General features: G+C 50.6%; 5 non-coding genes and 1 pseudogene across 5 annotated transcripts; all 6 read right to left on the bottom strand.

The window, feature by feature from the left end:
- Positions 1-43, bottom strand: part of LOC137367848 (5S ribosomal RNA) — a 119-nt pseudogene extending 76 nt beyond the window's left edge.
- Positions 44-675: 632 nt separating this feature from the next.
- On the bottom strand, positions 676-794 carry LOC137367299 (5S ribosomal RNA). Its single transcript, XR_010973797.1, has one exon. It is a non-coding gene; the product is annotated as a 5S ribosomal RNA (ribosomal RNA).
- Positions 795-1,426: 632 nt separating this feature from the next.
- On the bottom strand, positions 1,427-1,545 carry LOC137367256 (5S ribosomal RNA). The gene has a single exon (XR_010973755.1). It is a non-coding gene; the product is annotated as a 5S ribosomal RNA (ribosomal RNA).
- Positions 1,546-2,537: 992 nt separating this feature from the next.
- Positions 2,538-2,656, bottom strand: LOC137367535 (5S ribosomal RNA). Its single transcript, XR_010974025.1, has one exon. It is a non-coding gene; the product is annotated as a 5S ribosomal RNA (ribosomal RNA).
- A 997-nt stretch (positions 2,657-3,653) lies between these two features.
- On the bottom strand, positions 3,654-3,772 carry LOC137367255 (5S ribosomal RNA). Its single transcript, XR_010973754.1, has one exon. It is a non-coding gene; the product is annotated as a 5S ribosomal RNA (ribosomal RNA).
- Positions 3,773-4,764: 992 nt separating this feature from the next.
- Positions 4,765-4,883, bottom strand: LOC137367382 (5S ribosomal RNA). The gene has a single exon (XR_010973877.1). It is a non-coding gene; the product is annotated as a 5S ribosomal RNA (ribosomal RNA).
- Positions 4,884-5,000: the final 117 nt, after the last annotated feature.

Below are 5,000 nucleotides of genomic sequence, written 5' to 3'. Positions count from 1 at the left end.
ATCAGACGATATCAGGCATTTTCAGATTAGTATGGCCGTAGGCAGCAACTGTCTGCCTTTTTCTTTACTTCAAGCCATGCGGTGCCGTCACTTCTTCTTTTTGCCAGTCTCTCTATTTTTTTCTTCCAAATCTTGCCCACCTTGCTCTCTTCCTTCCCCGCCTGCCACATCTGAAAACTACAAGCCCTATTCACGCTTCACCAGCCTCCAGCCTGCACTCTCCAACAATTCAACATTCATCCCTTCCACGCTGCTGCCAGCAAACCCTGCACAAGCGGCAGCTTCACATTCAAAACCCTCACTTTTCTCATTCTCTTTCAACACAGCCACCAGCAGCACAGCAACAACTTGCTTTCATACAGCGCCTTCAACTTAGCAACCCTTCCCTCCGCGCCAAACGGGATACAAAGACAAATACCAATTCAAGGCGGCTAACCGCAGCCAAGGCAACCAGCAGCCAACCACCGATTGAACTGCGCAATTGCTTCCAGAAGCTCAAGGGTCTACTGGTCTCCCTATCTTCTCCCTCTCAACTTGCTTCAAGCCAATGAGACCAGGAAAGGAGAGGGCACACCGCCATCAGCGCACTGACTAAGGGCAAAAAGCTTGCCCATTGCTTCTGTGGCTGAGTGCATGCCAAGGGCTGTGATGTGAGCAGCCTCTGCTGGCAGCAAAAGCCTACAGCACCTGGTATTCCCAGGCAGTCTCCCATCCAAGTACTAACCAGGCCTGAGTCTGCTTAGCTTCTGAGATCAGACAAGATCAGGCATTTTCAGACTAGTATGGCCGTAGGCAACAACTGCCTACCTTTTTCTTTACTTCAAGCCATGCGGTGCCGTCACTTCTTCTTTTTGCCAGTCTCTCTATTTTTTTCTTCCAATTCTTGCCCACCTTGCTCTCTTCCTTCCCCGCCTGCCACATCTGAAAACTACAAGCCCTATTCACGCTTCACCAGCCTCCAGCCTGCACTCTCCAACAATTCAACATTCATCCCTTCCACGCTGCTGCCAGCAAACCCTGCACAAGCGGCAGCTTCACATTCAAAACCCTCACTTTTCTCATTCTCTTTCAACACAGCCACCAGCAGCACACCAACAACTTGCTTTCATACAGCGCCTTCAACTTAGCAACCCTTCCCTCCGCGCCAAACGGGATACAAAGACAAATACCAATTCAAGGCGGCTAACCGCAGCCAAGGCAACCAGCAGCCAACCACCGATTGAACTGCGCAATTGCTTCCAGAAGCTCAAGGGGCTACTGGTCTCCCTATCTTCTCCCTCTCAACTTGCTTCAAGCCAATGAGACCAGGAAAGGAGAGGGCACACCGCCATCAGCGCACTGACTAAGGGCAAAAAGCTTGCCCATTGCTTCTGTGGCTGAGTGCATGCCAAGGGCTGTGATGTGAGCAGCCTCTGCTGGCAGCAAAAGCCTACAGCACCTGGTATTCCCAGGCAGTCTCCCATCCAAGTACTAACCAGGCCTGAGTCTGCTTAGTTTCTGAGATCAGACGAGATCAGGCATTTTCAGACTAGTATGGCCGTAGAAAACAACTGTCTGCCTTTTTCTTTACTTCAAGCCATGCGGTGCCGTCACTTCTTCTTTTTGCCAGTCTCTCTATTTTTTTCTTCCAAATCTTGCCCACCTTGCTCTCTTCCTTCCCCGCCTGCCACATCTGAAAACTACAAGCCCTATTCACGCTTCACCAGCCTCCAGCCTGCACTCTCCAACAATTGGGCGGCACAGTGGCGCAGTGGTTAGCACTGCAGCCTCACAGCTCCAGGGACCCGGGTTCGATTCTGGGTACTGCCTTTGTGGAGTTTGCAAGTTCTCCCTGTGTCTGCATGGGTTTTCTCCGGGTGCTCCGGTTTCCTCCCACAAGACAAAAGACTTGCAGGTTGATAGGTAAATTGGCCATTATAAATTGTCACTAGTATAGGTAGGTGGTAGGGAAATATAGGGACAGGTGGGGATGTTTGGTAGGAATATGGGATTCGTGGAGGATTAGTATAAATGGGTGGTTGATGGTCGGCACAGACTCGGTGGGCTGAAGGGCTTGTTTCAGTGCTGTATCTCTAATCTAATCAAATCAATTCAACATTCATCCCTTCCACGCTGCTGCCAGCAAACCCTGCACAAGCGGCAGCTTCACATTCAAAACCCTCTCTTTTCTCATTCTCTTTCAACACAGCCACCAGCAGCACACCAACAACTTGCTTTCAAACAGCGCCTTCAACTTAGCAACCCTTCCCTCCGCGCCAAACGGGATACAAAGACAAATACCAATTCAAGGCGGCTAACCGCAGCCAAGGCAACCAGCAGCCAACCACCGATTGAACTGCGCAATTGCTTCCAGAAGCTCAAGGGTCTACTGGTCTCCCTATCTTCTCCCTCTCAACTTGCTTCATGCCAATGAGACCAGGAAAGGAGAGGGCACACCGCCATCAGCGCACTGACTAAGGGCAAAAAGCTTGCCCATTGCTTCTGTGGCTGAGTGCATGCCAAGGGCTGTGATGTGAGCAGCCTCTGCTGGCAGCAAAAGCCTACAGCACCTGGTATTCCCAGGCAGTCTCCCATCCAAGTACTAACCAGGCCTGAGTCTGCTTAGCTTCTGAGATCAGACGAAATCAGGCATTTTCAGATTAGTATGGCCGTAGGCAGCAACTGTCTGCCTTTTTCTTTACTTCAAGCCATGCGGTGCCGTCACTTCTTCTTTTTGCCAGTCTCTCTATTTTTTTCTTCCAAATCTTGCCCACCTTGCTCTCTTCCTTCCCCGCCTGCCACATCTGAAAACTACAAGCCCTATTCACGCTTCACCAGCCTCCAGCCTGCACTCTCCAACAATTGGGCGGCACAGTGGCGCAGTGGTTAGCACTGCAGCCTCACAGCTCCAGGGACCTGGGTTCGATTCTGGGTACTGCCTGTGTGGAGTTTGCAAGTTCTCCCTGTGTCTGCATGGGTTTTCTCCGGGTGCTCCGGTTTCCTCCCACAAGCCAAAAGACTTGCAGGTTGATAGGTAAATTGGCCATTATAAATTGTCACTAGTATAGGTAGGTGGTAGGGAAATATAGGGACAGGTGGGGATGTTTGGTAGGAATATGGGATTCGTGTAGGATTAGTATAAATGGGTGGTTGATGGTCGGCACAGACTCGGTGGGCTGAAGGGCCTGTTTCAGTGCTGTATCTCTAATCTAATCTAATCAAATCAATTCAACATTCATCCCTTCCACGCTGCTGCCAGCAAACCCTGCACAAGCGGCAGCTTCACATTCAAAACCCTCACTTTTCTCATTCTCTTTCAACACAGCCACCAGCAGCACACCAACAACTTGCTTTCATACAGCGCCTTCAACTTAGCAACCCTTCCCTCCGCGCCAAACGGGATACAAAGACAAATACCAATTCAAGGCGGCTAACCGCAGCCAAGGCAACCAGCAGCCAACCACCGATTGAACTGCGCAATTGCTTCCAGAAGCTCAAGGGTCTACTGGTCTCCCTATCTTCTCCCTCTCAACTTGCTTCAAGCCAATGAGACCAGGAAAGGAGAGGGCACACCACCATCAGCGCACTGACTAAGGGCAAAAAGCTTGCCCATTGCTTCTGTGGCTGAGTGCATGCCAAGGGCTGTGATGTGAGCAGCCTCTGCTGGCAGCAAAAGCCTACAGCACCTGGTATTCCCAGGCAGTCTCCCATCCAAGTACTAACCAGGCCTGAGTCTGCTTAGTTTCTGAGATCAGACGAGATCAGGCATTTTCAGACTAGTATGGCCGTAGAAAACAACTGTCTGCCTTTTTCTTTACTTCAAGCCATGCGGTGCCGTCACTTCTTCTTTTTGCCAGTCTCTCTATTTTTTTCTTCCAAATCTTGCCCACCTTGCTCTCTTCCTTCCCCGCCTGCCACATCTGAAAACTACAAGCCCTATTCACGCTTCACCAGCCTCCAGCCTGCACTCTCCAACAATTGGGCGGCACAGTGGCGCAGTGGTTAGCACTGCAGCCTCACAGCTCCAGGGACCCGGGTTCGATTCTGGGTACTGCCTTTGTGGAGTTTGCAAGTTCTCCCTGTGTCTGCATGGGTTTTCTCCGGGTGCTCCGGTTTCCTCCCACAAGACAAAAGACTTGCAGGTTGATAGGTAAATTGGCCATTATAAATTGTCACTAGTATAGGTAGGTGGTAGGGAAATATAGGGACAGGTGGGGATGTTTGGTAGGAATATGGGATTCGTGGAGGATTAGTATAAATGGGTGGTTGATGGTCGGCACAGACTCGGTGGGCTGAAGGGCTTGTTTCAGTGCTGTATCTCTAATCTAATCAAATCAATTCAACATTCATCCCTTCCACGCTGCTGCCAGCAAACCCTGCACAAGCGGCAGCTTCACATTCAAAACCCTCTCTTTTCTCATTCTCTTTCAACACAGCCACCAGCAGCACACCAACAACTTGCTTTCAAACAGCGCCTTCAACTTAGCAACCCTTCCCTCCGCGCCAAACGGGATACAAAGACAAATACCAATTCAAGGCGGCTAACCGCAGCCAAGGCAACCAGCAGCCAACCACCGATTGAACTGCGCAATTGCTTCCAGAAGCTCAAGGGTCTACTGGTCTCCCTATCTTCTCCCTCTCAACTTGCTTCATGCCAATGAGACCAGGAAAGGAGAGGGCACACCGCCATCAGCGCACTGACTAAGGGCAAAAAGCTTGCCCATTGCTTCTGTGGCTGAGTGCATGCCAAGGGCTGTGATGTGAGCAGCCTCTGCTGGCAGCAAAAGCCTACAGCACCTGGTATTCCCAGGCAGTCTCCCATCCAAGTACTAACCAGGCCTGAGTCTGCTTAGCTTCTGAGATCAGACGAGATCAGGCATTTTCAGATTAGTATGGCCGTAGGCAGCAACTGTCTGCCTTTTTCTTTACTTCAAGCCATGCGGTGCCGTCACTTCTTCTTTTTGCCAGTCTCTCTATTTTTTTCTTCCAATTCTTGCCCACCTTGCTCTCTTCCTTCCCCG

Source organism: Heterodontus francisci, chromosome 3 (genome assembly GCF_036365525.1).
Source record: "Heterodontus francisci isolate sHetFra1 chromosome 3, sHetFra1.hap1, whole genome shotgun sequence".
Classification (NCBI taxonomy): Eukaryota; Metazoa; Chordata; class Chondrichthyes; order Heterodontiformes; family Heterodontidae; genus Heterodontus; species Heterodontus francisci.
Note: the sequence above shows the minus strand (reverse complement) of the source record. Positions and strands in the feature narration are given on the sequence as shown.